At 41.0% G+C, this 20135-nt stretch overlaps 1 pseudogene; it reads left to right on the forward strand.

Annotated features, from left to right (window-relative positions):
* The first annotated feature begins 5571 nt into the window (after positions 1–5571).
* Positions 5572–17603, forward strand: LOC129503189 (vasodilator-stimulated phosphoprotein-like; annotated as a pseudogene).
* Positions 17604–20135: the final 2532 nt, after the last annotated feature.

Below are 20135 nucleotides of genomic sequence, written 5' to 3' on the forward strand. Positions count from 1 at the left end.
AGAGGCCGCACCAGCTGAAAGCTGCAGAGGGGAAGCCAGGATTAGTCGAGGGTTGTCTATATGTGTAATAAGGGATTCCTGTTCTAGACTTCTAATCCCAGGGCATGGTACTCACTTTACATACCAGATCTGTCCTTCTCTGGATTGGGCTTGGCCTACCATGCACAACAGGGTGTGTGTGTGTGTGTGTGTGTGTGTGTGTGTGTGTGTGTATGCGCGCGCACATGTTTTTTAAAGATGAGTTAGTAAGGATAGGTTTAAGAATAGTAACTCTGGAACCCATCTTGAGCTGCCCAGGGATGGGGTATATGAAGCAAAGGCTAACTTTCTTAACCTTTATAAATTCTGGGCTTTTCTTGTTGGCTTCCAGAGAGACCATAAGCCATGGCTTCTTTGCAGTGTGCCCAGAGCAAGTGTCCTGCCCTGCTGCAGCAGTGATTAGTGTCATGGTAGCTAAAGGATAAAAGGTTTTATTTAATATGCTGGGAGATCACCACAAACCTACCTCACTGTATTGAAATGGGGAAGATGCAATAGAACACATTGGGTGATGTGTGTCTGATCCTGGGTTCTTGTCTCCCCTGCTTGCTGCCCCCGCTAGTGATTGTATTTGTCTGGGTTTTCTAGGTCTTCATAAATAGCTGATTGGGTGATTGCCAGGTGGCCTGGTTTGTGTAAATATGTGTTGGTCTTCAAAAAAAAAAGCTATTGAGGCTACATCAAACTAAAAACCTTTTGTACAGTGAAGGAAACATCAACAAAATTAAAATTAGCCTTTATGGAATATTAGCCATAAAATATTAGCCTTGCCCAGAAGTGGAATTACTGGGTCATATGGTAATTCCATTTTTAATTTTTTCTGTTTTTTTTAAGTCTTTAACTCCAATTAGTTAACATACACCCTTATATTAGTTTCAGGTGTATAATATAGTAACTTTTTAAGTTAAAAATAACTCAGTAGTGTTTTACATAGTGGCAGCTCCAGTTTACATTCTCACCAACAGTGCATGAGGGTTCCCTTTTCTCCGTATCTTCACCAACACTTGTTATTTCTCGTCTTTCTGATACTAGCTATTCTGACTAGTGTGAGGAGATATCATTGTGGTTTAATTTCCACTTCCCTGATAATTAATGATGTTGAGCATCTTTTAATGTGTCTCTTAGCCATCTGTATGCCCTCTGGAAAAACACCTTTTCAGGTCCTATGCCCATTTTAAGTGGATTGTTTATGGAGTCCTTTGGTGTTGAGTTTTATGAGTTATTTATATATTTTGGATATTAATTCCTAATTGGATATATCATTTGCAAATATCTTCTCCCATTCAGTAGGTTGTCTTTTCATTTTGTTGATGGTTTCCTTCACTGTACGGAAGGTTTTTAAAGGCAGCCTGGGTGGCTCAGCGGTTTAGCGCCACCTTCGGCCCGGGATGTGATCCTGGAGACCCAGGATCGAGTCCCATGTTGGGCTCCTTGCAGAGAGCCTGCTTCTCCCTCTGCCTGTGTCTCTGCTTCTCTCTCTCTCTCTGTGTCTTCCATGAATAAGTAAATAAAATCTTAAAAAAAAACACCAACAACAAAAGGTTTTTAGTTTGATATAGCCTCAATAGCTTATTTTTGCCTTTGTTTCCCTTGCCTGAAGGGACAGATCCAGAAAAATATTGCTGAGACCAAAGTCCAAGAGATTACTGTCTGTTTTCTTTTTTTATTATTTTATTCAAGTTTAAGTAAGTCAACATAGAGTGTATTATTAGTTTCAGGGGTGGAGGAATTTAGTGATTCATAGAACACTCAGTGCTCATTACATCAAGTGCCCTTCTTAATGCCCATCACCCAATTACCGCATCCCCTCACCCACTACATGCTCCAACAACTCCATATCTTCTCTATAGGTAAGAATCTCTTATGGTTTGCCTCTATTTTTAGCTTATTTTATTTTTTCCTTCTTTTACCCTATATTCATCAGTTTTATTTCTTAGATGTGAGATATATATATGAATATTATATATATAATGGAATATTACTCAGCCATCAAAAAGAATGAAATCTTGGGGATCCCTGGGTGGCTCAGCGGTTTGGCACCTGCCTTTGGCCCAGGGCGCGATCCTGGAGTCCCGGGATCGAGTCCCACGTCGGGCTCCCGGCATGGAGCCTGCTTCCTCCTCCTGTGTCTCTGCCTCTCTCTCTCTCTCTCTCTCTCTTTCTCTGTCTATCATAAATAAATAAATAAAAATAAATAGATAAATAAAAGAATGAAATCTTGCCATTTGCAACACTGTGAATGGAACTACAGTGTATTATGTGAAGCGAAATAGAGAAGGACAAATATCATACAATTTCACTCATATGTAGAATTTAAGAAACAAAACCACCTATGGTTTCTTTAAGCAATTTTATGCTGCCAGGTCTTAAATTTAAGCCTTTAATTCATTTTGAGTTTATTTTTGTGAATGGTATAAGAAAGTGGTTTTATTTTTTGGGGGTCTTTTTTGGGGTCTTTTTCATTTTAATATAATTGATTTTATCAATATTTTTCTTTTTTTCTTCTTTTAAATTCAATTTGCCAACATAATAGTGTAACACCTAGTGCTCATCACATCATGTGCCCTCCTTAATGCCCATCATTCTTTTGTATGTAGCTGTCCAGTTTTTCCAACACTATTTCTTGAAGAGACTTTCTCTTTACAATTGTACATTCTTGCCTTTTTTGTCATAGATCAGTTGACCATATAAGCTTTACTGTTGAGCTCTCTGTTCTGTTCCATTGGTTCATGTATCTATTTTTGTTCCAATACCATACATTTTTTATTACTAAATCTTGGTAGTACATCAAACTATCCCAAAGATTCCTTAATTTTGTTAATGCAGTGGATTTGATTGATTTGTGAATATTAAAACATCCTTGCATCCCTGGAATAATTACCACTTAATTGTGATGAATAATCCTTTTAGTACACCGTTGAATTAATACACTGTTGAACACACTGTTGTATTTTGTTAAGAATTTTTGCATCTGGGCACCTGGGTGGCTCAGTGGTTGAGCATCTTCCTGGGTGGCTCAGTGGTTGAGCTCAGGGCATGATCCTGGGATCTAGGATGGAGTCCCACATTGGGCTCCCTGTGAGGAGCCTGCCTCTCTCTCTCTCTCTCTCTCTCTCTCTCTCTCTCTCTCATGTGTGTCTCTCATGAACAAATAAATGTTTAAAAAATAAGAAGAATTTGGAGTCGAAATGTATAGCTATGGTGAAAAATTCACTAGAGGGTCTCAAGAGCAGATATGAGCAGGCACAAAATAAACAGTGAATTTAAAGAGATCAATTGAAATTATCCTGTTCAAGGAATTTTTTTAAAAAAAAGAATGAAGAAAAGTGAACAGAGCCTCAGATACTGGTGGGACCCATCAAATGTATCAATATACACATAATGGGAGTCCCAGAAGGAGAGAGCACAGCAAAGTATAGAAACTATATTTGAATAAATATAGCTGAGTAGATGTCAATAAGATGGCAGAAGAGAAGCCTCAATCCTCAATACCTCGATAGACACAGGACAAGTAATTTGCTCATGCAGGAAGTTTCCAATATACATGATAGAAACGTAAGTCCAAAGTTTGTAGGGCAGAAACTTACCATAATTTGGAGGCCCTCCTATAAGAAAGAAATGATACAAATTATGAATACAATTTCCCAAGACTCCTCTTATGTCCTTGAAAGGGACCTATAAAAATAAGAGACCCTCAAAATCCACCATTATGTGCTTTATTTTTATTTTTTTTATTCGTGAGAGACACACAGAGAGAGACAGAGACTAGGCAGAGGGAGAAGCAGCTTCCTGCAGGGAGCCTGATGCAGGACTCAACCACAGGACCCCGGGATCATGACCTGAGCCAAAGGCAGATGCTCAACCACTGAGCCACTCAGATGCCCTGTGTGCTTTTTGATAACTCTTATCTGGAGATAAGTGGTGGTGTCGATCTGACTGACTCCACAGTTGGCAATCATGATCATACTTAATTATCCCCTATATTGCCTGAGGATGTCTCCAATATTTTCCTGCTGTCAATTTGTTTTTCCTAATGAGAACATAAGTTTTTATCCAAGACTAAAGCCTGGGCATTGGTCTGTAGTAGATGGAAGGAGAAAGGAACCTAAAGTTAAAGGTTATGTGAAAGATAATTGTTTATTTCCCTCGTGTCATCTTCTTTCTTCAAGAGGCTGGTGCTAGAGACACCTAACTCTGGGAAATGAACAAGGGGTAGTGGAAGGAGAGGTGGACCAGTTTTCAGCTTTTCACCAAGCTGGGGTGACTGGGGGATGGGCACTGAGGGAGTCACTTGGCGGGATGAACACTGGGTGTTATGCTGTATGTTGGCAAATTGAACTCCAATAAAAAAATTTTTTTGAAGTAAAAAAAAAAGAGGCTGGTGCATTCTGCAAGGTGGCTGATTATTACCAATCAGTTAGATGAAAGCTAAGGAACCTAGAAGAGTTGCACACATAAATGGAAAACAAAACATTAAGGAGCCCCTGACCATTGAGGTGATCTAGAAAGGGGGTTGGTTATTGAGATGAGATGAAGACATGACCTGACAATCACATTAGTCTGGTTTTCTATGGTGACGATCGGGTCAGAACCAGAATACTGTGATGGGGTCTCACATCTTTGTCCTAGTTCCCTATGGAGAAGCATTGAAAACAAATGTATCTTACCTTTGTCATGAATTTGGACCTAGATATTGCAATTCACTGGCAGCAGAAGTGACCTTAATTATTTAAATAAACATGGGATCCCTGGGTGGCTCAGCGGTTTGGCGCCTGCCTTTGGCCCAGGGCACGATCCTGGAGTCCCGGGATCGAGTCCCGTGTCGGGCTCCTGGCATGGAGCCTGCTTCTCCCTCTGCCTGTGTCTCTGCCTCTCATTCTCTCTCTGTGTGTGTCTATCATAAATAAATAAATCTTTAAAAAAATTATTTAAATAAACAGGTCTTATGTAATTATAAATTATATATATATAAATATAAACATATATATAAATCATAAATAAACAGATCCTATTCATATATTCAAAACACAATTCATTTCTCACTACTTCACTAATTCATGGTCCTATTAAGGGGAAATTTAAAAGTCAATAAAAGGAAGGGCAATTTGGGGCACCTGGCTGGCTCAGTTGCTGGAGCATGTAAGTTTAAGTGCCATGTTGGGTGTAGAGATTACTTAAAATCTTAAAAAAATTCACAACACAGAAGATAGCATGGTGAATTCAAGAACATGGTTTTAGCCTTCGTGTATTTAATATTCAGTAATTTAATAAATACTTATTGAGGACCAAATATAAGCCAAATGCTGTTCTATAAAACATAGATATGGCACATCTAAATACATAAAAGTCCTTTTTGTCACTTACAATCTCCTTATCAGAAAGTATTAAGATTGTGCCTGAATAGAAAGTCTCTAAGAAGTCTTTTTTTTTTTTTTAAGTTCTCTCCTCATGCCTGGAAGCCAGATTATGGCTTATTCAACCACTCTCTCAGTCATTAATTTAAAACCACTAACATACCTACAGTGTACCAGCATGGTACTAAATATTAAGTTTATTCCTAAGCATTTCATTATTTTTGAAAGCTATTACAACCCAGAGAGGGCCACAACTGAGAGCCATCAGCCAGCAACATCCCCAGAAGTGGGAAACTTTGAACGCCTCAGTCCTAAGTGGGAAGTCTGAGCAGCATACAACAGCATCCATGAAATCGGGGATTAAAAAATTATGACCTGGGGGCCAAATCCAAACTAACACTTGTTTTTGTGAGTAAAATTTTATCAGAACATAGCTACATCCATGTATATTGTTCATGTACTGTCCATGGCTGCTATTGTGCTACAATATCATAATTAAGCTATTGTGACAGAAACTATTGCCTGCCCACCTAAAATATTTCCTTTCTGGAGCTGTACAGGAAGTGTGTGACATCCCCTGCACTGAATCACTGTAGGTTTGGTATAAGAAATAATATTATTTTGAGAATAAAAATATGTACTTACCCCCTCTGCTGGGTATATTTCAGATTTATATGTGTGACTTCACGTAATCCTTAGATACCCGCTGTGAGAAAGGTACTCATCTCATTTTTTTTAATGATAAGGAAACTGAAGCTCGGGGGAATAAAGTGACTTATCAAGTGGTAGGGATGAAATAAATGCCAAGCCAGATTTGTTCAACTCTAAAACCAAATCCTTTCCAACCAATATACTTCACTTTTCATAGCATCTGGCGAGGCACAAATCATATCCAACAACCTACCTCTGATTTTCCCTCTGCCTTCTACCCTGTATACTCCAATCATGAACGGAAACAGATCACCTGGCATACCTAGAAGATTGCTCTGAATGAAATCATCAAGTGGACCAGTTTTCAAGAAAGTCATTGACTTAGGAAGACAAACTCCCCATTCCAACAAGGGAAGAACAAATTCTTTCATGCCCTCTGGGTAGGAAAGAAACCTTGGACCCTTAAACAAATACCTTGCCATTGGTTCCAATTTATAGTGTAAATCATCTTGACAATGCTTTTTAACCTTTCACTAGCTCAGTATTTAAACTGGCCTTGTTCCTGTTAATTCCTCCGAGTTCCCAGTTCTCCCTAGGCTTTTTGTAACTCTCCTCACAGATGATAGTTTAATGATGTTTCCCACTAGATGAAAATTGACTTGAGGATAGGGAATGACCTGTTCATCTCTTTCTCTAACACTTAACCACCGTACCTGTTACTTTACTGGCATCTCGTAAAGCCTTATTGTTATTTTTGTTGCTGCAGTTTATGGAATCTACCATGCAGGAGGTGTTGGATGCAGTCCAGATCCAAGTATTGTCTTTTGATTTATTCCGTACACCCAAATTGTAAAAACAAGTGCTGTCTTTTGTGACATAAGCTTCATTTGGTGATGATTAACTTTCTTAAAATTTTAATTCCAGTGTTGCTAGCATATAGTGTAATATCAATTTCAGGAGTACAATATAGTGATTCCAAAATTCCATATATTAATCAAGATGAGTTTCTTCTTAATCCTCTTCACCTATATCACTCATTCCCCCACTGACTTCCCTCACCTCTGGTGATCCTCTGTTCTCTATAGTTAAAAGTCCATTTTTGGTTTATCTTTTTTTCCCCTTTGTTCATTTGTTTTGTTTCTTAAATTCCACAGATAAGTCAAATTATATAGTATTTGTCTCTCTCTGACTGGCTTGTTTTGCTTACAACTATACCCTCTAGATTCATCCACATTGTTGCAAATGGAAAGATTTTGTTCTCTTTTATGGCTGAATAATATGTTATGTATATATACCACATCTTCTCTATCCATTCATCCATCAGTGGACACCTTGGACTGCTTCCATAGTTTGGCTATTTTAAATAATACTTCAATAAAGACAGGGATGCATATATCCTTTCAAATTAGTGTTTTCATATTCTTTGGGTAAATACTCACCAGCGTGATTACTGAATCATAGGGTAGTTCTATTTTTTAATTTTTGAGGAACCTCTAAATACTGTTTTCCATAGTATCTACACCAATTTGGATTCCCCCACCAAAAGTACATGAGGGTTTCTTTTTCTCCACATCCTCACCAACACTTGTTGTTTCTTCTGTTTTTTGTTTTAGCCAGTCTGGCAGGTGTGAGATGATATACCATTGTAGTTTTGATTTGTATTTCCCTGATGATGAGTGATGCTGAGCACTTTTTTATGTGTCTGATTATCTAGATGTCTTCTTTGGGAAAAAATGTCTGCTTATATCTTTTGCCTATTTTTTAATTAGATTTTTTGTTTTTTGGGTGTTGAGTTATATCAGTTCTTTATATATTTTGCATACTAACCCCTTATGGGACATGTCATTTACAGATATCTTCTCTCATTCAGTAGGTTGTCTTTCAGTTCTGTTGACAGTTTCCTTTGCTATGCAGAAGCTTTTTATTTTGATGTAGTCCCAATGATTATTTGTGTTTTTGTTTCTCTTGCTTCAGGAGAGATAGCTAGAAAAATGTTACAGCTGATGTCAGAGAAATCATTGCCTGTGCCCTCTTCTAGGATTTTTATGGTTTCAGTATCACATTTAGGTCCTTAATCCATTTTGAGTTTATTTTTACGTATGGTATAAGAAAGTGGTCCAGTTTCATTCTTTTGCATGTTGCTGTCCAATTTTCCCAACACTATGTGTTGAAGAAACTGTCTTTTTCCCATTTCATATTCTTACCTCCTTTGTCAAAGATTAACTGACCAGATAATTGTGGGTTTATTTCTGGGGTGTCTGTTCTTTGCTATTGATCTATGTGTCTGTTTGTTTGTTTATTTATTTATTTATTTATTTATTTTTTAATAAATTTATTTTTTATTGGTGTTCAATTTACCAACATACAGAATAACACCCAGTGCTCATCCCGTCAAGTGCCCCCCCCAGTGCCCATCACCCATTCACCCTCACCCCCCGCCCTCCTCCCCTTCCACCACCCCTAGTTCGCCTCCCAGAGTTAGGAGTCTCTATGCTCTGTCTCCCTTTCTGATATTTCCCACACATTTCTTCTCCCTTCCCTTCTATTCCCTTTCACTATTATTCATATTCCCCAAATGAATGAGAACATACACTGTTTGTCCTTCTCCGATTGACTTACTTCACTCAGCATAATACCCTCCAGTTCCATCCACGTCAAAGCAAATGGTGGGTATTTGTCGTTTCTAATGGCTGAGGAATACTCCATTGTATACATAAACCACATCTTCTTTATCCATTCATCTTTCAGTGGACACCGAGGCTCCTTCCACAGTTTGGCTACTGTGGACATTGCTGCTATAAACATCAGGGTGCAGGTGTCCTGGCGTTTCATTGCATCTGAATCTTTGGGGTAAATCCCCAACAGTGCAATTGCTGGGTCGTAGGGCAGGTCTATTTTTAACTTTTTGAGGAACCTCCTCACAGTTTTCCAGAGTGGCTGCACCATTTGTGTCTGTTTTTGTGCCAGTACCATACTGTTTTGATTACTATAGCTTTGTAGTGTAACTTGAAATCTGGAATTGTGATACCACAAGCTTTGTTTTTCTTTTTCAAGATTGCTTTAGCAATTCAGAGTCTTTCATGGTTCCATACAAATTTTAAGATCGTTTTTTCTAGTTCTGTGAAAAATGCCGTTGGTAATCTGATGGGGATTGCATTAAATCTATAGATTGCTTTGGGTAGTGTGGACTTTTTAACAATATTTGTTCTTCCAATCCATGAGCATGGAATATCTTTCCATTTGTTTGTGTCATCTTCAATTTCTTTCATCAGTGTTTTTTGTTTTTTTTAAAGATTTTATTCATTTATTCATGAGAGACAGAGAGAGACAGAGAGACAGAGAGAGAGAGAGAGAGGCAGAGACACAGGCAGAGGAAGAAGCAGGCTCCATGCAGGGAGCCTGTCTTGGGACTCGATCTTGGGTCTCCAGGATCAGGCCCTAGACTGAAGGCAGCGCTAAACCGCTGAGCCACCTGGGCTGCCCCTCATCAGTGTTTTATAGTTATCAGAGTACAGGTCTTTCACCTCCTTGGTTAAGTTTGTTTCAAGGTATTTTATTATCTTCGGTGTAATTATAAATGGGATTGTTTTCTTAATTTCTCTTTCTGCTTCTTCATTATTAGTGTATAGAAATGCAACAGATTTCTGTACAAAAACTTTGTATCCTGTGACCTTACTGAATTCATATTAGTTCTAGTAGTTTTTTAGTGGAGTCTTTAGGGTTTTCTATAAATATTATCATGTGATCTGCAAATAGTGAAAGTTTTACTTCTTCCTTACCAATTTGGATGCTTTTTATTCCTTTTTCTTGTATTATTGCTGTGGCTAAGAGTTCCAGTCTATGTTGAGTAAGAGGCCAGAGTGGACATCCTTGTCTTATTCCTGACCTTAGGGGAAAAGCTCTTAGTTTTCACCATTGAGTACAATGCCCTATATGGCATTTATTATGTTGAGGCAGGTTTCCTCTAAAACTAGCATATCATTTTTTTAATTACTCCTAAACCTTCAATTATACCTTTCCTTTCTACATGGATATTTATGCATAAGTAATATGCAGTATTCGTTCATATTTATAAAAAATGTTTGTGTAAATTCTATCATAGTCTATGTATTTTTCTAAAACATGTTCTTTTTACTTAAATTTTTCAGTGACAGTTATCACAATAATTCATATTAAATAATCAAATACAGATAGTCATATTAAAAAAGCATAATCCTCACATCATACCTCCTAACCCTTCATCTTAAACTTGCTGTTTCTTTCCCTATCTCTGGATGAAACCTCTGACAAGCTATATACAGTAATAAAAATCCCCCATCCTTGTGCTCACAAGAATAGCCTCATTTTAGTAACTAATATATTTCAGCCAAGAATAAAAATTAAACCCAAGGCCTTTGTTCGGAGTTTTGGCTTCACTATCTTTCTAGCTTGGGCCTGCCTTGGAAGCCTTGGAGTTTAATAAGGCAATGGGGAAAAATACTGTTGATTATTTCTACATTTAGTTGTGCTGTGCTGCCTCTCCACCCCTCTAATTTTTGGGCTAGGGTTCTGAATTCCACATACTCAGCGTTTGGGAAAGAAGAGTTGATGGGAAGGACAGGTGTGAGTATTGGTAAATGTCAGAAGCTGGACATGACGAACAGTCAAAGCAGATTCCTTTCCTTGGGGTACTTTTATGTAGGCTCTCTAGAGCTTTCCATTGGGACCATTTGGCATTTTATCCCATCTCCTACCTTGTAAAAAATGCATTTTCCTCTGCATTTTTTGCATACATCTTCCCTCTAAACCCTGCAAATTTGTCTATGTAGTGCCCTATTATTGATCACCTTGCCCACTCCAACTCCCTTTCCCCTTCCCTCTTCCCACACAGAAATTAAAATGACTCCAGACTAGCTCTCCCCTCCATAGGAAGCCTAAACTAACCTAATAGCAAATCCATGCATCCTTGCCTATGTCACTGGAAATATAGTTAGATGCCAGTTCAATCTAAGAGCCAATTGCTTCTAGCTCTTATTACTCAGAAATGTAATGCCAGTGTACTCTTAAAGCCAGGAAACAAATATCAGGCTCTCCCCTACAGTATCCTTGATGTTTCACTCACTCAAATTAAGGTTAAGAAGGCCTCCATACTGGGAAGCAAAAGAAAAAGAATCACACAATGCTGAACCTCTGTAAAGATATTCCTAACTTTCAATATCTAGCCCTATCCTTTTCAGCACTTTATACCATCCAGTTGAGTGATGAGCTCAGATCTCATATTACTTTTTTCTTCATGGGTGGTCTTATAACTTCACTAGAATATGTAAGTATTTACCATCTCTTTTCTCACAGCCTCAGTAGAAATTATAACCATAAAGAGCATATTTTAACATGATATTCCATACTAATTTTATGCTAATTTAAAATTGTTGCATTAAAAATAAAAATTCAGTGAAACTTAATAAAGGGAACCCTCACTAAAGTGGACTCAGGCTGCTAGAAGGGAAGGCTGGAAGGGGGACCTGTACCACTCAGTGTCAATTACAGATCCCCTTTCAACAGGAAAGAAACGCCGGTTACAGGCCCCAACTCAGCCAATGAGAAACTATCATCACCCTGAATTCTTGCTTCTCTTCAATGGACTTCGTTCTAAACAGCCTCTCTCAACTTCCTCTTCTTTCTCCAGAAAATAACATTCTTCTCCTTTATTTGTTGGATTTCCCTATAGTTTTGCCAGAGCTTGCTTATCCCAGATTGCAATCCTCTGCTATTCTTGAGCAAACCCATTCTTGCTGGTAAAATAACTGCCGGTTTTATTTTTAAGTTTTATAAAACAGGATGAACGTCTTTCTTGAATACTGACCATAAACCACTTGGGCCGGTGTTGTCATCAACTCTAAGACTTGTCTTAGAAATCCTACAGCATTTGGGAGCAATATTTTTCTGCTCCAGTTTCTCTTTGGAGTTTTTGCCCTCACATCTTGATATGCTGCTCTTTTGACAACAAATAATATGGGTCATCAAATAAGCCAGATATTGTTCATGTACCCATCCCTGGTTCCCAGGATGACATTATTTCCAAACAGAATTCCTAATGCTGGTTCCTTTAATACTGAATTATTACTCTAGAGCTTGTTTCTCTTCACACTGTACACTCCCAAAAAGTCCAGTCCTTTTACCACCATATGATACCTGTCCCTAGTCAAAAATTGCTCCTACACACTTGATTCTTTTTTTTTTTTTTTAAGATTTTAACCATTAAGGGGGAGCGGGGCAAGATGCGTTAGATTAGGGGTCCTCAACTCACCTGGTCCCACCAACTTACCTAGATAACTTCCAAATCATCCTGAACACCTACGAATTCGACCTGAGATTTAAAGAGAGAACAGCTGGAACGCTACAGAGAGAAGCGTTTTGGCTTCTTGCAAGGTAGGAAGGCGGAAAAGAGTCAAATAAAAAAGAATCAAGTGGGGGAGGGGCACCGCGAGGAGCCAGGCTGAAGCCGAGAGCCGCCGGGACAGGGAAGCCCAGCCCCAGAGAAGCGGGAACTTTAAAACCCCGCGTCCGCCCTTCCTGGACAGAAAAGTGCTTAGCAGGGAATCGGGCAGAACGGCAGGAGGGGCAGGGGAGCCTCCAGTCTCCCCGAGTCACTAACGGAGGAGGTGCCCCCGGGGTGAGCGCACCGCAAGCCGTGCGCGGGCCCGGCGAGGCCCCCGGGAGAAGCCGGTCGGTCAGCTCAGGCGGCGGCTCGGGGCGGAGGGGGCTGCGCCCTGCTGCCTTCGGGAGCCTTGCGCCCGGGAGCGCGATTCCAGCAGCGCAGGCCCCGGATCCCCGGGATCCTATGCTCACCCCCGGGGCAGGCGCAGGCCGGGAGGACACAGGGCGGCGAGGACCCTCCTGCCGCCGGGCGCCCCGGAGCCGTGCAGATCAGCACCCGCCCCCGGAGCATCCAGGCCGGCGCGGACTGGGAGACTGCGGCAGTCACTGCGGAAACTGACTCCGGAGCTGGAAGGCCGGCTGCCGCCAGTGTGGTTGTTCCTCCTGGTGTCACCCTGTGCCTGGGATGGAGCGGGGCCGCCAGGGAACAGGGGCCTCACGGGGTAAACAGCTCCCGCTGAGCCCGGCACCTGGCAGGGGGGCGGGGGGCGCAGGGCAGCTCCCCCAGGTGCACACACCTGAGAATCAGCACAGCAGGCCCCTGCCCCAGAAGGCCAGCTGGAAGGACAGGGGAAGAGCAAGTTCTTGACTGAGCAGCGCTGGACAACTCCAGGGGAAGTCGAGGGATTTACAGTACATAGAACTAGAAGGTACCCCTCCCCCCCCTTTTTTTCCTTTTTTTCAGTACAGCTCGTTTTATATTAGACTAAAAATTTCCAATATTTTTTCTCTTTTCCCACCTTAACTACAATATTTTGTTACCTCTTCATTTTTCAATTTCTTCATCTTTGACTTTCATATTTCTACAATTACATGTCTGAGATATATTTCCCACTTCTGGATTCCCTTCAACATACTCAATTTAATTTTGGGAGATATATGAGATTTTTTGTTTTGTTTTGTATTTTTTGTTTTCTCGGCCTCATTTTGTTTTTACAAGAGTGGAAGTTAATATTTCTAAAACATGACGAGCATGCACCCAGAACCAAGTGGTATACTGTGCTGGTTCATTCCGTGAGATTATATTCTCTTTTCATTCCCATTCTGCCCCCCTCTTTTATCTCATTTATGTTTTGGTGATCAATGCTGGGGCTTTCTACAAGTATTGCTGGTTTATTTAAATTTGGGACTGAGCATCTTCTAACATACAGAACTTAATACATTCAGAACCAAGAGGATCACCCTGTAGGACCCATCAGAATCATCTAGGGTGAAATTTACTTAGGTCGTGGTTGATACTCTTGATTTAGCCTGCTCATACAGCCACTCTGCACTGAGAAAAATGACTAGAAGGAAGAACTCACCACAAAAGAGAATCAGAAACAGTACTCTCTGCCACAGAGTTACAGAATATGGATTACAATTTGATGTCAGAAAGCCAATTCAGAAGCACAATCATAAAGCTACTGGTAGCTCTGGAAAAAAAGCATAAAGGATTCAAGAGACTTCATGACTGCAGAATTTAGATCTAATCAGGCCAAAATTAAAAATTAACTTCATGAGATGCAATTGAAACTGGAGGTCCTAACGACGAGGATTAATAAGGTGGAAGAAAGAGTGAGAAACATAGAAGACAAGTTGATGGCAAGGAAGGAAGCTGAGGAAAAAGAGAAAAACAATTAAAAGACCATAAGGAAAGGTTAAGGGAAACAAATGATAGCCTCAGAAGGAAGAATCTACGTATAATTGGGGTTCCAGAAAACGCCGAGAGGAACAGAGGGCCAGGAAGCATATTTGAACAAATCATAGCTAAGAATTTCCCTAATTTGGGGAGGGAAACAAGCATTCAGATCCAGGAGATAGAGTGGTCCCTCCAAAAAATCAATAAAAACCGTTCAACACCTTGACATTTAATAGTGAAACTTGCAAATTCCAAAGATAAAGAGGAAATCCTTAAAGCAGTGAGAGACAAGAGATTCTTAACTTATATGGGGAGAAATATTAGACTAACAGCAAACCTCTCCAAGAGACCTGGCAGGCCACAAAGGGCTGGCAGGATATATTCAGGGTCCTAAATGAGAAGAACATGCAGCCAAGAATACTTTATCAAGCAAGGCTCTCATTCAGAGTAGAAGGAGAGATAAAGAGCTTCCAAGATAGGCAGACACTGAAAGAATATGTGACCACCAAACCAGATCTGCAAGAAATATTAAGGGGGACCCTGTAAAAGAAAGACAAAGCCCAAAGAAATAGTCCTCAAAAACAGGGACTGGATATGTATTACAATAACACTAAATTAATATATTTCAATAGTTACTCTGAACATGAATGGGCTATATGATCCCATCAAAAGACGCAGGGATTCGGACTGCTTAAAAAAAGCAAGATCCATCTATTTGCTGTCTACAAGAGACTCATTTTAGACCTAAGGACACCTCCAGCCTGAAAATGAAAGGGTGGAGAACCATTTACCATTCAAATGGTCCTCAAAAGAAAGCTGGGATAGCAATCCTCATATCAGAAAAATTAAAGTTTATCCCAAAGACTGTAGTAAGAGATGAAGAGGGACACTATATCATACTTAAGGATCTATCCAACAAGAAGACCTAATAATCATGAATATTTATGCCACTAATGTGGGAGCTGTCAAGTATATCAATCAATAACCAATATATCAATTAATAACCAAAGGAAAGATATACTTAGAGGACAGCCTGGGTGGCTCAGTGGTTTAGTGCTGCCTTCACCCCTGGGGCCTGATCCTGGAGACCCAGGATCGAGTCTCACATCAGGCTCCCTGCATGGAGCCTGCTTCTCCCTCTACCTGTGTCTCTGCCTCTCTCTCTCTCTCTCTCTCTAATAAATAAATTAAGAATCTTTTTTTAAAAAGATATACTTAGATAATAATACACTAATAGTAGGAGACTTCAAAATGGCACTTTCTGCAAATGATAGATATTCTAAGCACATCACCAAAGAAACAAGGGTCTTTAATGATACACTGGACCAGATGGATTGCACAGATATATACAGAACTTTCCATCTGAATGCAACTGAATACACATTCTTCTCAAGTGCACATGGAACTTTCTCCAGAATAGACCACATACTGGGTCACAAATCAGGTCTCAATTGATACCAGAAGATTGGGATTGTCCCCTGCATATTTTCAGACCACAATGCTTTGAAACTAGAACTCAATCACAAGAAGAAATTTGGAAGAAACTCAAACATGTGGAGGTTAAAGAGTATCCTACTAAAAGATGAATGGGTCAACCAGGAAATTGGAGAATTAAAAAGATTCATGGAAACTAATGAAAATGAAGATACAACCATTCAAAATCTTTGGGATACAGCAAAAGCAGTCCTAAGAGGGAAATACATCACAGTACAGGCATCCCTCATAAAACTGGAAAAAAAAACTCAAATACACAAGCTAAACTTGCACCTAAAGGAACTGGAGAAAGAACAGCAAATAAAACCTACAACAAGCAGAAGACGAGAAATAATAAAGATTTGAGCAGAACTCAATGAAATAGAGACCAGAAGAACTGTAGAACAGATCAACAAAACCAGGAGTTGGTTTTTTGAAAGCATTAATAAGATAGATAAACCATTAGCCAACCTTATTAAAAAGAAAAAAGACTCAAATTAATAAAATCATTAATGAAAGAGGAGAGACCACAACCAATGCCAAGGAAATACAAACGATTTTAAAAATGTATTATGGGGGGGGGGGAGTAGCATTTAAGGGAGGAAATTTGAGAGAATCTGTGCTTAACCAGAGGATCCTCTTCACACCCTCCTCCCCAATTGAGCAGAATGTGAAGAAATGGAGAAGTTGTTGGTAAGGTGAGAGTAGTCTGCTCCAGTTGGGCCACTGTGATGCTTTAGGATGACAGCAACAAGTGATGGCTGCTGGCAGGAACGGGCCCCCCAGGGTTTCAGTGCATCCAGATATACCACAACACCACAGCCAATTCTTTCCAGGTTGTGGGCAGGAAGGTGCAGCCAGACCAGCAGGTGGTCATCAACTGTGCCATTGTCTGGGGTATCAAGTACAACCAGGCCACCCCCACCTTCCATAGGTGGTGCAACACCCGCCAGGTCTGGGGCCTCAACTTTGGGAGCAAGGAGGATGCTGCACAGTCCGCAGCAGCTATAACCAGTGCCCTTGAGACTTTGGAAGGAGGGGGGCCTCCACCACCCCCGCCACCTGTGGCACCTTCCACCTGGTCTGTCCAGAACGGTCTTGCCTCAGAGGAGATGGAGCAGCAGAAAAGGCAGCAGCCAGCCCGCCAGAGCACCTGGAGCGCCAAGTCTCCAATGCAGGAGGGTCTCCTGCTCACCCAGCTGGGGGATCACGCCCCCCTCCAGGACCTCCTTCTCCTCCGGGTCCACCACCACCCCTTGGTATGTCCCTCTCAGGAGGCTCCGTGGCAGGGCACAGAGCAGGGGCGTCCCCTCTCCCCACAGCACAAGGTCCCAGGGGTGGGAGAACAGGGGCCCCCTGGCCTTGCAGCAGTCATTGCGGAAGCCAAACTCAGGAAAGTCAGCAAGTAAGAGGAGGCCTCAGGGGGGCCCTCAGCCCCTAAAGCAGAGAGCACTCGAGCCCCGGGCGGGGGGCCGATGGAAGAGATGAACGCCGTGAAGGCCGGGAGAAGAAAAGCCACACAAGTTGGGAAGAAACCCCCAAGGATGAATTTGCCAGTGAGGAGCCAGAGGCCAGAAGCCAGAGTCCCAGTCCCAGCCCAGAGTAAATCTGTGCGGAGACCCTGGGAGAAGAACAGCACAACTTGCCAAGGATGAAGTCCTCTTCTTCCTGACCACTTCTGAGGCCCACCCCTACACTCCCAGCTCCAGTGACGAGTGGAGAGAGTGAAACAGGAGTTTCTGGAAGAAGTGAGGAAGGAACTGAAAAAAGTAAAAAAAGAGATCGTTGAAGCGTTTGTCCAGGAGCTGAGGAAGCCGGGTTCCCCTTGACCACAGGGCCTCAGAAGATCCTGTATCTCCTTTCTGCATACCCCGCTGTCACCCCCTTTCTCTGCCTCAACTCGACTTGGAATTGGCTAAATACCACACAGGAATGCATATCCCCCACTCACCGTCCTACTTGGAAAACCAAGGGGGTGTGGCTTCCTTGGTCTCCCCCCAGGGTCACACCCATACTGGCTGCTGATTGGCTGGGGAGAACCCCACCCTTTGCTCCCTTTGGTCCTTCCCCTTTGCCATCCCCTTGGGGCTGGCTCCTCTGTTGGTGATGTACCAAGTGACCCCACAGTAAGGGGGACGGAAGGAGGGAATTTCACATTCCCTTGTCCTAGATTCACTTTAACCTTAATGCCTTCAATTTTTTCTTTAAGGAAAAAAGTATATATTTAGGTTTTGGGGGAGAAGGGAAATTTTGCTTCTCTTTCGTTTTGATAAAATTGGGGTATGGGAAGTTTTTATTTATTTATTTTTCTCATAGACTTTATTTTTATTTTTTTTATAATAAATTTATTTTTTATTGGTGTTCACTTTGCCAACTTACAGAATAACACCCAGTGCTCATCCCATCAAGTGCCCCCCTCAGTGCCCGTCACCCAATCACCCCCACCCCCACTCTCCTCCCCTTCCACCACCCCTAGTTCGTTTCCCAGAGTTAGGAGTCTTTATGTTCTGTCTCCCTTTCTGATATTTCCCACACACTTCTTCTCCCTTCCCTTCTATTCCCTTTCACTATTATTTATATTCCCCAAATGCATGAGAACATATAATGTGAAGTAAGTCAATCGGAGAAGGACAAACAGTATGGGAAGTTTTTAAATGCTGCACCCAGGGCTTGTCCCCTTTGGGACAGCTATGTAAGGGGATATCCCACCAGGCTGGGGGCATCTCCCCCACCCCACCCCCATCCCAGGGAGCTCCCTTCCCTTTGGCTCCTTCCCCTTTTCTATGAGAAATTAAGATGCTATAACTTTTAGGTACCTCAGTTTTTTGGTTTTTAATTTGGGTAGGTTTTGGAGTCCACCTGGGGAAAATAAGATGAGGGAGAAAGGAAAGAGGGCGGAAACCTCCCCTCTCCCACCTTCACCTTTAGCTTCTTGTAAATGGGCCCCTATGGAATAAATCTGCCAGTTTTTTATTTAAAAAAAATATTATAAGCAGCTATACACCAATACATTAGGCAATCTAGAAGAAATGGACACACTTCTGGAAAACCACAAATTACCAAAACTGGAACAGGAAGAAATAGAAAACCTGAACAGGCTTATAACCAGCAAGAAAATTGAAGCAGTCATGAAAAACATCCCAAGACACAAAAGTCCAGGGCCAGATGCCTTCCCAGGGGAATTCTATCAAACATTTAAACAACCTATTCTACTAAAGCTGTTCCAAAGGATGGAAAGGGACGGAATACTTCCAAACTCATTTTATGAGGCCAGCATCACCTTAATTCCAAAACCAGACAAAGACTCCACCAAAAAGGAGAATTATAGACCAATATCACTGATGAACACAGATGCAAAAATTCTCAAGAAGATACTAGCCATAAAAAAAAGAAGATACTAGCCAATATGATACAACAGTACATTAAGAAGATTATTCACCATGACCAAGTAGGATTTATCCCTGGGATGCAAGGGTGGTTCAACACTGGTAAAATAATCAATGTGATAGATCACATCAACAAGAGAAAAAACAAGAACCATATGGTCCTCTCAATAGATGAAGAGAAAGCATTTGACAAAACACAGCATCCATTCCTGATCAAAACTCTTCAGAGTGTAGGGATAGAGGGAACATTCCTCAGCATCATAAAAGCCATCTATGAAAAGCCCACAGCAAATATCATTCTTAAAGGGGAAAAACTGAGAGCCTTTCCCCTAAAGGCATTCAAATTGGCAAAGAAGAAGTCAAACTCTCCCTCTTCACAGATGACATGATACCCTACATAGAAAACCCAAAAGACTCCACCCCCAGGTTGTTGGAACTCATACAGCAATTTGGCGGTGTGGCAGGATACAAAATCTATGCCCAGAAATCAGCAGAATTTCTATACACTAACAATGAGACTGAAGAAAGAGAAATTAAGGAGTCAGTCCCATTACAATTACACCCAAAAGCATAAGATACCCAGGAATAAACCAAAGAGGTAAAGGATATATACCCTAAAAACTACAGAACACTTTTTTTTTTTAACAGAACACTTCTGAAGGAAATTGAGGAAGACATAAAGGGATGGAAAAATACTCCATGCTCATGGATTGGAACAATTAATATTCTGAAAATGTCAATGGTAACCAGGGCAATTTACACATTCAGTGCAATCCCTATCAAAATACCATGGACTTCCTTCAGAGAGTTGGAACAAGTCGTCTTAAGATTTATGTGGAATCAGAAAAGACCCCAAATAGCCAGAGGAATATTGAAAAAGAAAACCAGAGCCAGGGGCATCACAATGCCAGATTTCAAGTTGTACTACAAAGCTATGATCATAAAGACAGTGTGGTACTGGCACAAAAACAGACA

This window comes from Nyctereutes procyonoides, unplaced genomic scaffold (assembly GCF_905146905.1).
Source record: "Nyctereutes procyonoides isolate TBG_1078 unplaced genomic scaffold, NYPRO_anot_genome, whole genome shotgun sequence".
Taxonomy (NCBI): domain Eukaryota; kingdom Metazoa; phylum Chordata; class Mammalia; order Carnivora; family Canidae; genus Nyctereutes; species Nyctereutes procyonoides.